At 45.7% G+C, this 13,119-nt stretch overlaps 1 protein-coding gene across 2 annotated transcripts in view; it reads right to left on the bottom strand.

The window, feature by feature from the left end:
• The window catches only part of LOC137277299 (coiled-coil domain-containing protein 171-like), a 119,815-nt gene extending 119,417 nt beyond the window's left edge, over positions 1-398 (bottom strand). For both annotated transcript variants that reach the window (XM_067808957.1, XM_067808956.1), the window contains exon 1: positions 297-398. The gene's annotated coding sequence lies outside the window, so the exon portion shown is untranslated. The remainder of the gene's footprint in view (positions 1-296) is intronic.
• Between the last annotated feature and the right edge of the window lie 12,721 nt (positions 399-13,119).

The following is a 13,119-nucleotide window of genomic DNA, read 5'->3' as shown; positions in this document are numbered from 1 at the left end:
TACTAAATCGTCGAACAGAAGATGCACAACACAGGATTCATGGTAACGAATGAGTGGCACATACACGGAATGCAGCCTGTGTTTGACACCGTTTTAATTATTTAGGTATACGAGCACATTTCACATTGCACACACGGTATATGTAACTCGAAGACAAGTCTGAACTAGATTATCAAGTCACATTCATTCGGCGGGACAGCGGGACGTACACATAATTCTAAAAGTAGAAGTAGAGTAGAGTAGTCACCCAACTCCAGAAGGGTTCCCACAGTATCTCATCAGTTGGATATACTTACGTCAAGTCATAAGCGGCAATGATGCTAAACAAACTTGACCGTAGTCTAAGATACTGATTTGTTTCCGCCGCCGCCGCCATACACGAAACAGTGTTGTTGTCTAACGCGACGTTTGATTGGCTAAAAATGGGACTTCCCCGGTCGGAAACAGTACATTATGAACTTACCTATGCAGGATGGAATGTACCTCGGGTAAATCATCGGTTTTGGTTTTCTCTAATATTCTGTGATGTAAGCTTTGACTGAATGATCACTCAACGTCCCTCAGTGTTACGGAAGGGGACGAGTGGTAAAGAATTAGCAGTTGGTGCAAGTGTTTACGGCTCTTGTCACCACTGTAGACTTTCTGGGATTTTAACGGGAAAAGCCGATGTTGCTTCCAAAGAACGAGGACTGCAGAATGCGAAGGGTGTCCGAACATTCAGATCTTACTTGCTTGCAAAACCTTCATTCATGATCATGATAAATTAGCCGTCAACACTAATTTGTGTTGCGAGGATTTTGCGAAGCTACTATCGTCTGTTTGCAGTGGAAGTGTATTTCCAAAAATTGTAGTCCTGCGGATAAATTTTCAACGAAATTGTGCTCTTTGTGTCACGAGCATGAAATGTGGCATGGATGTAGCTTATACCCTTCTTATTAAAATGATCGACAGGCCTCGCAGACTTTATATTTTATACATTTGGGGTGAAAAGGTAAATATATATATATATATACATATTTATTTTCTACTATTTTCGTCATAACAATTCACATAAATCATACGTCAAATTGTGAGAAATTCATAGATGGTCAATTGATCATTTTCCATGTATAGATGCTTTGTCTATCTTCCATGGTTAGGTCAGAGACCATATACCGATATGGTCTCTGGTTAAATTAGGTCTACTGCAGTCAGTTTATATCACCTTAGAGCAGGGAGACTATATGTATACGCTGTAGATTATCCCTGCTTAGAGACTATACACCAGTAAAAATAAGCGCGAGATCATCCATATATTTTTTATCACTTCTTCGCAAACTCAAAAACGAGAGCCTCGCAGATTTTGGCCAATTTTCATTTTCTGGGCATGGGGTAGGTTGGTGTGGGAGAGAAAAAACGAATTTTCCGAAAAATGTTTTCTTTACTCAATTTTAAGAAGAATTTTGTGAGAACAGATGACTTTTTGCTTGTAACACGAAGTACACACTTTGATAACTTACCTGCTAGGAGTTGTTTAAGAAACCGTCATAGATTACAAATTCCTATTATCGGATTGCATTGAGTGGGGGTGTGCCCATTAAAGGAAACACCTAGGACAAGAAGGGTTGTTTTTAGCTAACGCGCATCACTAGCCCACTCATTTTCAGCAAGAGGTCGGGCGCATTTGTGTCGCTTCGCTCTGTGTTTTTCTGTCTTTGCCTTTTAGTGAACTCTTTTGTATTTTGCAACATGCCGCCTAAAACAACACGTGTCTGTTACATGTCGGGAATAAATTAAATATATCCAATTGGTTGTACGTGACTGTCGCAACAAATACTGTACAATCGGTATGTTATTTTTGTGGGCAAGTCATGTTTTAACAATTATTAGTTTCATAGTTTATATATTTCAGTTCTAAGTACTTGTTTTTAGTTATTGTATACTTTATAGGTGTCACCTTTTAATAAAATATAACAAACCTTCTCGGTTAAATGCATCCCCTCAATTATGCAGTTACTGAAATTACCAATAGCCACTCTACTGGGTCAGGCCAGGTTCTGGTACATGCCCTCGCACTCTGCACAGGTCTTTTTGCCTGAGTTTCTCTGGTCAGCTTGCAACCTATTGTCTGTTAGTTTTAAAGGTGTCTGTCTCACATAACTTGTTGGCTGTCATATAGATCATTTCAAGATGATCAGGTCATATTTCTGGAACATTTCTGGAGTGTAATGGGGAGTTTAGTAATCAGGTTAGCACATGTATATAAATGGGACTTCACGTTGTATATGTCTTTATGGTATTGTATATGGTGTATTTCTTAAAGAAGTGTTATATTAATGCTTCGATGTGCAATGAAATGTGTCTATTGTTTTCCACCCATCGGTAAGTCGGTTGAATGTTTAAATTAAGTATAATTTATGTGAATGATATATCATTACTGAGACCTCTGATAAGATTCCTTTAAGGCTGAACCATTTTGCCGTATATCAAAAGGCAATGCACAAGGCATTGCGGGACATGTTAAAAACGTTAAAAGTTTCGGGACAGGTTCTCTACATGTTGAATGTGGTAAGAGACAACTGACAACCCGCATCCTGTCAACGAAATCAGTTGTCATTCCTGTCCCAGCCTCTGCTCATCGCTTTTACCACCAGCAAAGGCATAGAGTGAGACCGCGACTGTCACATATGCCGGTGTACACAAAAACCCCAAGTTTGAAAGTTGATGTAATTTATTAACACAATCTACCTTATTTACAATAGTTCATAAAGGCTTGCGCTCACAATTCCATTGTCACATTACCAAACACACTCACACTGTTTTCAATTCACACCCAAACGCACACACACACATCATACCTCACCATTTACATATACTAACATACAATCACAGCAGCACTCACATCAACCCTCAGTATCACCACACTACAAATATATCTTCTTCAAAGAAACACACAACAAATCATATCATTAGGTTATCAATAGGAAGATGGGACAATTTAAGAAATTCGTTGAAAGCACAAATCATTATATATAATTGTATTCTGTACAATTCACTGACGATGTTGCTATCAGGACGTGGGATTTCAGACAGTTAATTACATTCGTGGTAGGTTAGGGGCCATTCCCCTGCATGTAAATCTTTACACACTTCGGCGGCATGTTTCTGTGATCTCTGCTGATCAGTCAGTACTGACGAGGCAGGTCACGCTCCCCAGACACAGAGGTGTCAGTTCACATCACAGGCGGCGTGTGTGGACATCCCTTACGATCGGCGGGACAGCCTTACAGGGCGTATAACTCCTACCCCGGACACTAAATACAGAAAGCACACACTGTACTGACCGACTTTACTAAATAAGGCTTTGGTTGGGTCATTAGCTCTTGCTACTATTACCCCTACTACAAAAAAGTTGGCGGTAATTACTATGCCTACTTTGTGTTGGTAGGAGGTAACACTGTGCCGTACGGTACGATCAATAATTCTTCTCTTACAAAACCCCTACCCGGCCCATCCCTCAAGTAGTACAAGTTAGGTTCGTCGGCTTTCATATCCACTTTATCTATGTTGTAAGTTTTGACTGACCATATAGGATCGGTGGCTCGCTTACGACTATCGCCCTCGTGTTCCCCCGGCTGGTATAGATACCTCACTAGGGCCCTATCTGGTATCTGTTTCTCCTTCCCACGCAATGGAGCGGCCGACTCTGCAACTATTGATTTTAGTTTGATAGCGTCTGCCGGTTTCTTACCGGTGAGACGGGTGACTTCATGGTTGATTGCCGACACCACCTTGGGTAACCTCGTGACCCATTCAGTCGATCGTTTTCCAGGGGTGACCATCTCCCTAGCATACTGATGGCCGAACAAGCGCTCAGCCAAAGTCCTATTAAATCTCTCAACTATGGCTTGGCTGCGATGGGCTCCGGCCGTGCCACGCCTGACCTTTGTATCGTGTTTGGTTAGCAGTTGTGACACGGCACCCATGAACTCCCGTCCGGGGTCAACTTGCAGCTCTGTTGGCCACGTCAGCGGGCTGCGTTTGTATATGCGTTCGAATCCTCTGGCTACCTGGGCCGAATCTTTCGTGGTCAAGGGTTCGGCTTCCTTGTAACGACTGGCTACGTCCACTACGGTTAAGGCATACTTGTACCTCTTGTCGTGGGGTAGGAACAGTAGGTCTGCCTGGTGAACGCTATTAGGTATGTTAATACCGAACCTCCTTCTAGGCACGTAGCGTGGTGCCGGCAAATAGATCTGCCACAGGGCTTGTTTTTCAAGCCACGCTTTGGCTTCCTCCGGGGGTACTCGCGCTATTTTAGCTAGCTTATCTACTGCGCTAGCTCCTTTCCAGTACCCACGCGGGCTGTAGTAAATAGCCTCAAATTTTTTCATGTCCATACGCGTATGTGTTTATCCCATCAATAGCTATCCAACGTTTCGTGTCCATAGGCGACAGGGACGTCTTGTTTATAGTCAGTACGTATATCTTATGCCCATCACTTCTAAGTGTGTTCATTTTATGCCTAAAGGTACGGGTCTTGAACAGGGCTTCCTTGAATCTTGCGTGTTTGATGTGTTGTTTCACCACATACTTCTTAACCCCCTTAGCCTTCCGGATCTCACTATTGTCGGCTTTCAGTATGGAGTACATCTTAGGTCTCAAACCTATGTACTCGGCTATGGGCGTGCCAGCACACTCGTCCTTCATCTTACCTAGGACCTTTTTATTTACCGTACTGTGTAGGGCATGGGTCTTAGGGTAGTCGCTGGTGTCGTATAAATCGAGGTGTTTTTTCATGTCCTCGTACACGTCCTCGGTTCGAATCTCCATCAGCAGGGAATCCGTGTCAGTGTACAGCACTTCACACCTGTCGCCGTACTGTTTCTTGAGCTCGTTGTAGTAAAAGTCGTACATCAGGTGTTTGGATAAATCGAGGATGCTCATCCCCACGTAAACAGGCCGGTTGAATTTTATGTGGCTTTTCTTCATGTGTAGGGCAACCAGGTTGTCTGTGAATATCTTACTACGGTTGAATGCCGGACTGGCTATCAATCTCCTGAGCTTGTCTTCCTCACTCGACCGAACCAGCTTCACGGTCACGCGTTTCCTCAGGTTCTCCATAGTCTTACCAAACACCGAGTTGTTCATGAGCTTGTAGAGATTTTTCTCAAAATCACTGGTGGCTTTTTTTCGTAGGTCTGTGTTCATTCTGATGTAGGGCTCCATCCATGGACTCTGGTCGAACATGAGCACCCTGTGTATTTTGGTCAGCCTCATACCCAACGACAGGTACAGCTGTAGGTTGCGATAGTGAACGATGTACTTGGTCTTATTCATTAAGTTAGGCACGAGTTTTTCAACGTCTGTCACACGCCCACCTGACAAGTTATGTTGGTACTCAGACATCCAGTCTGGGTTAACCCTCATACGTTCGGGGGCCAGGGGGTAGCTGTTGTGTGATGTGTGTAATTCCTTGGGATACTCTAAGTCAACCTCGAGGATATAACCTTTGTTCGAATCTGGTGCAACCCCCATAACATCAACGTGGGGTACCCATTCGAATCCCCCTGTAGGTAGATACTGACTCATGGCCCAGCCGTACAGGTTGTTTGCGTCGAGGTAGAGAATGTGATTGGTTGGTTTGTTAGGATCGTAACCTTTCACGTATTGATTATTTGCTTTCGCGTATCGTTTGGATGCCATGGAAATCCCACCTCGCAAACCTTTCTCAATGAATAGGTGCATGTCGTAATCTGTGAGCAATTCCAAATTAACTCCGGTCTTTTTAAGCAAGGCGTCCCACGACAGACCTGGGCTGGTGTAATACCATGCGGGGTCGAGTTTATACTGCTTGAAACACGTCCGCCTAAACGTCTCAAACACGTTGGCTAACAGCAGTACATCTGTCCTCAAGTACAGGTCGTGATAATCACCCAGGTTCTTACAACCCAGTTTATTCCATACGTTAGTCGCGTGCGAGTAATCATCTCGTGAGACGGACGCCTCATTCAGCTTGCTATAAAAGCAGTCAATAGGGGGTAGTCTGGTCTCGGTGAACTTAGCCCAACTATCCATGTACTCATAGGGGTACACACCCTTCCTCATAAGCAGGGGTCTAGTCTCGGCGTCTGTGTATCGATCGGTGATAGGGAAGGTATTGTTGGCCTTGACCAGACTGTCGAGTGACGACAGGAGGAACTGAAACGAGTCAATGAACCTAAGTCCGTTTAAGCTGAAGGAGATGTATCTCTCCATGTTGTTGGGGATGCATGTTATATTACCATCGATTTTCGCGATGGCCTGCATGATCAAGTGTGAGTCGTACCCTCTCAAGTTGTGAAAGACAACGGGGATGTTTATTGTCTTAGGGTTGATTTTAAGCTTGAGGTTGCACGCGTTGTGAGCGGCGCCTCTATACTTACCAGTTATGTGACAGTGATCTCTCACCGAATCACCGTTAAGTGGTGATTCACACACGTGACAGTTAGTGCTACTAGCGTGGGCTAGCCTGTCGACTCGGGTCAGACGCATGGGAGCGATTTTATACAATGCATTCCTAATAATTTTTTCTTCCTCCTGCAAACACTTTAGAAACCTTTCAGCCGCGTCAGGCCCCCTATACACTACCGGAGCTTTCGTTTCCCCGTCACAACAGACGACAATGTATCCAAACGAACAGGCTTTATGCTCTTGTGTTTTGTGGGTAAAGGTACCGGCGGCACCAGTGGGAGCCTCGCCGGCGGCAGCCACTAAGGCTTCGAAGTCGGCATATATAATATAAGGCACAGACATTTGGTTCTTGTGGTTATTGAATTTTAGGATATTGTCACCTTCCTTAGGCATGTCGACTCGTATGGCCGTCTGCCCCACACCTTGACAATCATCCCGGTGGGATTCTAATAAATCAGCTCGGGTGAAGCCATGTAGACATCGTTCACAGAAGTGGGTCTTTCCTTTGTATGCTGATTGGTCATACAACAGCTTGCTAAAGTGTTTTATCCATGTGTAGTGATACTTTTCACCTCGTTGGATCATGAATATATTGATAACTTGGCGATCCTTCACCGGGCTGACCCTGTGTACTATTGTTGTGTTACCTTCGTGCCCAAAGACATTTATAGCCAGATTATTCTGTTTTTCTATTTTAGTGATCTGGGAAATGGGGGTGGGTTCATCTATACCATCCCAGTTGAGCCCATCGTCTTGGGGATAGCTAGAAAGCCTATCTGAATGAGTGCCAGCTGGAAATAAGGCTGACCTGATAGCTAACCTCAGGCAATCGTTTCCTCTATTCTTAACGTTTACTATGGCATGTTTGTTTCTATAGTAGGGAGGCAAGGCTAGGTATGACCCGCCTCTGAACGGCACGTAGTTAGCTATGTCTAGATAGACATTATCGATTTTATCTACAACCCACCCGGACCCCAAGTGTGTGTAGCGTTCTAGGTATTCTCGTATCTGCTGAAAACTGGTATCGATTGATGTGTCAATGGTCTCTGTATGTGTGGCGACCTCTTGTTGGCCTCGGAAGTAAGGCTGAACATACTCAGTGGTACTCCCAACCTGCTTATCGAGTGACATTTTCACTGTGATCTGAAACTTGATACTTCCTAGGTTATTTAGTTCCTGGTTGACCTTATCAGCTATCAGAGGCTTGATATCTGTAATGTCTATGTTTCTATCAACGTGCATGCGCCAACCTCTCAAATAGTTGCCTACAGCGCGCTCAGTGCGCACGAACTGTAGGTCAATAGCTCTATTCTGTCGTAATAATTCTAAAAGCTGTGGTTTTCTCATACGGGAATACCCGCCTAAACCCAAATCGTGTGCCTCGACTTTCAGTTGTTTTACAGTGGGAGGTTTTGCTACGGGAGCATGTGATAACAATGCGGTTAACCCGGCTCTCCCCAGGTTTGAATAACCCGTGTATCCAAGCTGTTTTGCTTGAGCTTTTAATTGTTTTACTGTAGGAGGGGCTTCTAAACCTAGTAATCTCAACAATGCTGACTTCCGCATTCTAGAATACCCGATCACACCTCTCTGTTTTGCGACCCGCTTGAGCTCGCTTACAGTAGACATCGTGTTTACACCTAAGAGAACCAATGTCTAATTGGTTCACAGTAAGGGGAGGTAACCCTTAAGTGGCTATCTTGAGCAGTCGCCTACGTTCTTTTATGTAGCCTTTTTTATTCTCGTAGATGAGTTGATGTCTGACTACGTTCGCTCCGTGAGCTTTACATAGACAGTAGTGTCCTTTAACCCCGATACCACACACAGAACACGTGTAGTTAGGACTTCCCATATGGAAACAACAGAACCCCTGATTCCTGCATTTCCTACCACAGGCCTCGGTCTTCCCCATAAGTATGTATTCGCATCGGTATGGAGCGGGTCTCATGTTTACTTATATAGGTATTTTAATTTAATTGCTTCGCAACCAACGCAGTAGCTGCTATACCCAACACTATGAAGCCCAGTTCACGATTCATTTGTCCCTTGGATGGTGTGTAGTACTGAGCGAGTGTGGGTTTATTGAGCGGTTCCAATTGTTTACCAGTTAGTAGGTAGTATTCTTTCATTGCTTCATCGACATCGTAGAATGTTTTAATGGCATGTTTTTCACGCTTGAGTTGTTCGTTAATAAAATCGATCCTCTGGAGGCGTTTTTTAACGTACTCGTCCTGTGCTCTTTGTAATTTCTCAGTAGCGAGATCGTGTCGCTTCCTTTCTTCCTGTATTTCAGCCGCGTGATCATCTCGTAGTTTCGAGAAGAGGAAATTACTCCCGGAAAATGCCAGGGCATTCACTAACGCCCCACCGACCATCATAGCTATCGTGGCCATCCCTATATTTATTTCATTATATTATCAGGTATGATCCCTTGTTTTACTAGGATGTCTTTTGTGGCCATCGCCATACCAAGGTTCATTATGAGCATACCCATATCCTGCAGGTTGAAATCTAGCTTGATAGTTGGTTGTTTAAGCACCATTTTAGTCAACCGAGCGTACCCTACTGCTAGACTGGCTACCACTGAGGCGTGGTATGCGTCGTTGACGAACGTTTTCCCCTCAGACATTATGTATATGATATAAAATATTAAAATTATAACATGATATGCGGGTCGACAGTGGGGCCTGCCGGTGGCGTGGGGGTACCCCCCACACCCCCAGAGTTTCCCTCACTGTGGGAGGGTACCCCCACGTATAACCATGTTATAACCACGGCAGCAGTTACGCCTACAGCCAACAACAGTCGGGGGTTGGCCACTTTATGTTGGTTACACCACCGTTTTTTACCGGCAGCTACTCTCTTAGGATTCTTCTGCCTGGTTACTGTGGGGGGTACCCCCACTGAAGGGGTTTCCACCGTCACTGTTGGGGGTGGGGTCTCCTCCATCACTGTGTCCACTGGGGTTTCCTGTGCAGCATCCATCTATACTATTATTATTATTCTTTCTCTCAAATTGACAATGTTTTGCTGTGATAGTCGCCGCCGTCACTGGAGCCAACAACATACCATATTTGTGGTACAGCCCGCAGCTGATAGAGCTCACGGCGTGTTCGATAAAAGGGTCTTTCTCGAGGTCCTCCCACAGGTAAAGTCGGCGCTCTGGTGGAATGGGAAGGAAGTGTGATACAATACCGGTGTATATCTGGGTCATAGCCGATCCTATTGTCTTTGTCATTTCTGCTCCGAGCCGGGACTCGTATCTAGCGTACAGCTTATCGATTTCTTCGGCTGACATTTTGTGAATTTTATCCAGAGTGTAGTCTCCAAAGTAATGTTTGGCTTTACCGCCAACAGCCAACGCCACCAGTTTCTCTCGCTTGGGGGAATCCCCCACACCCCCACTGGGGGTACCCCCCAACGACAATTGTTCGAGCAATTCCTCACACTCCATCTTATAATATAACAAGTAAGATTTAGTTTTAACTATATAATACCCGATACAGACAAAACACAGAGAAATGAAGGTTAAGTTGCACACGACAAATACTTCAAATATCATAGCTATGCTTAGCTTTGCTTAGCTTTGCTTAGCTTTAGCTTAGCTTTGCTTAGCATACTCTATATGCTACTGGTTGGTCGGTCTTTAGCACGAGCTTAGCGTGTTTAGTTTCAGCGAGCTGTTTCTTTACCCGTTCCCGTTCTAATTTACTCATCACATCGTTCTCTCTCAAACACTCCTCGAACGAATCCCTGTCCTTACAGTGAAATAAGGCCACCCATCGCGTCTGCTCCCTGAGGTCTTTCAACACCGAGTTGAACTTCTGCGTTAGCACCCAGACGCTGTGATTTGCATGCCGGCCGGAGAAGGCCAGGTACGATAGCATGTCTCTCTTTTTTGTTATCTCGCGATTAGCGCTGCAGTCGTCCAGTATGAACAGCGTCGGTTCCCCTTTAAATTTCTCGTGAAGAGCTTTCAACCAGTCCTGCAGGCGTGTTCCAGGGTCGATTTTATGTACGTCCGGGTCCGTCATCACCCAAGGTCGCGCGTACGTTTTATTCATGCTCAGAGTAGGGCACATGATAACGATGTTATCGAACACATCCTTGTAGTAACCCTCCAACATATCCAACACGAAAACGGTCTTCCCACAGCCAGTCTGCCCGCACACTATGGCGCAGTGTGGGTCAGTGGGGAGGTGGGGGTACCCCCGGGGGTCTCCCCCACTAGTAGATGGCTTGCACGAATCTCCCATTGTCTATATTAAGTTGCGCGTCCATAATAACGTACAGATATAATTTCAACTTACCAGCGGTTTGAGCCTTCTTAGTAATCTGGATGGTTATCCCTTCGCTGCCGTTATCTATACGGCGCCCGCTACCGTGCAGTTTATCATCATCCGTGGATCGCATGTCCAACCATAGGGCGTACTTGGTGGTCAGGTATTCACCGATCTGCACGGAGCCGAGGTCCAGGTCCTTTGTTATATAATCCCCAACTGGTAGCTTTTTTATCTCATCCCACTGCTGGTGTGGCCTCATACCATGACTGAACAGCTGGTTGGGCACGCCCTCGATGGTAACTTCCACCTTTTCAATCTCGGGGTTGAAAAACTTCTCGCTGTCCCTCCGGAATGGATCGTAATACTCCACGGGGACGACCAGGATACCTTTCATCGATCGCGCCGGCACGTTCAGGTTGATATTCCACACAGTGTCGCTCTTATCTCGCACGACTGATCTATGCCTCAGTACGCGATCGTACAGGATAGCCATCTTCCCAGAGTACTGGCTTCGAACCTGCCTGGCCAGCTCCGGGCTAGTGACCATGTCGAACTCCAGAGAGATGTTGTCTATGGCATAACTGGCCTCATCACCGTTCGGCGTACGCACTACTTTGCTATAATCGTTAAATGTGAGCTCGTATTCGAGCCTATCACCCAGCGCGGCCTGGTAAAACGGCGCGTGTCCCGTGAGCAACTCGAAGTCGAGCGGCACGCAGAATCGATTCCCGTATGCTCGAGCGATGGCCTTTTCACCGTCCGATAGCTTGTCTTGCTGGTCTTGCGTGAAGACATACCCTATGCGCGCCCGGGTTGATTTGCTGATACCCTGGTACACATCATTGACTCGTTCTCCCTCGCTTTTCCAGAGATCCCTGTAGCAGTGAAACACGTCGCTGTCGTCGATGCTCAGCACCTCGTTACCGCTGATCTTGTCGTTTTCTTGATGATAGCTCGACCCACGTTACGCACTAGCTCGCGTTTGTCGTTGTCGGAGGTCAACGTGATATTGAACGCCAGTCGAACAGTGCCTGGTACAATGAGGTCATTCTCACCAAGGTTTGGAAATCTAACCAGCAGAGTTTGATTCTGGTCTATCTTGCTGGGATTGTTGGTGATGGTCACCGACTGGCGCACGGCTCTGGCTCCTAATGGCTCTCTCAATCTTCTGAAAGGATCTCATTTTCTGCCGTACATTGTTATATAAAAGAAATATATTTTTAATACTAATGGATGAAGACATAGATATGACGGAGATGCCGGGCGCTAGTGCCCAGACATTCGATGATGAGCAGGAGACCTCATTTACTAGTTCACCATTGAACCAAGAACTCTTGGAAACAACGGTAAATGATTATTACGAAAGTTTAAGAAGAGATAAAAACTACGTTGAACCACAGGGTCGATACCATAAGAATTTTTTTATTGATACAAAGGGTGTTCTACGCCTTAAGTCTGACCCAGGGGTTGACCTCTTTAACAAGAGCAATAAAAAACCACTGGCCTTGTCAACTCTAGCCAGCCGCCATGGTGTCGAATTTATCCGTAAAAATCTAAACATGAATGATTACGGTGGTGCCATACCTAAGGCCGTTAAAGAAGATCTGCAAGCTACCAGATCCCACCTCACCATTAGAGATGAAATGACACCACAGCGTGCTACAGAAGCCTCGGACAGCATAGAAAAACTGTTGAGCACCTACTAGGACAAACCGTTACCGGGGTTTGACTTTCCGGTAAGGGAACTGCGCGGCTTAGACGAAGCCGTGAAACGCGTGCGTGGAGAACTCGTGAACAACATGGGGAAACTGAACGAAATCGACGAGCACATCGCTAGGGAAAAAACCAAACTCAACGAAACTGAAAACGATGATATGAAGCGTCGTATCAATGAACGACTACGTGATTTAGAAGACGAGAGACGTACACGATTGGAAGCCGCTTCCTCGAATCGTGAACAGCTTCGATCCCAGATCAGTCGTATTCGGGAAACAATCGATAGAATACTGAATGAGGATACAACTTTAGCCAACAGGATTCGGATATTGTTCCGGGAGCAAGGGATCACCATCGCCAGCATTCTAACTGCATTGGGTTTCATCATATCAACCCTGGTGGTGTCACTGACAGGGGGAACCCCCACACCTGCCGGCGGGGGAACTCCCACTCCCACAGGCGGTGGTGTTAAAGACTGGATAAAAAAACTCGGGGAAGGCCTAGCTAAACTGGCTGGTAAAGCCGCCGAAGCCCTTCCCGGCATCCTGGGTAGCATCGTCTCGTGGCTGTTGAGCGCTCTGTCTAAAACTGCCATGTGGCTCAGTCAAAACCTGTGGGCAGCCATCGTCGCCGTGGCGGGTCTGGTGTACGTAGCGGCTAAGAAATCTTTAACCAAATAAGTCCCAAA

Source organism: Haliotis asinina, chromosome 3, assembly GCF_037392515.1.
Source record: "Haliotis asinina isolate JCU_RB_2024 chromosome 3, JCU_Hal_asi_v2, whole genome shotgun sequence".
In the NCBI taxonomy this organism is placed as follows: domain Eukaryota; kingdom Metazoa; phylum Mollusca; class Gastropoda; order Lepetellida; family Haliotidae; genus Haliotis; species Haliotis asinina.
This window is presented reverse-complemented; position numbering and strand designations above follow the sequence as displayed.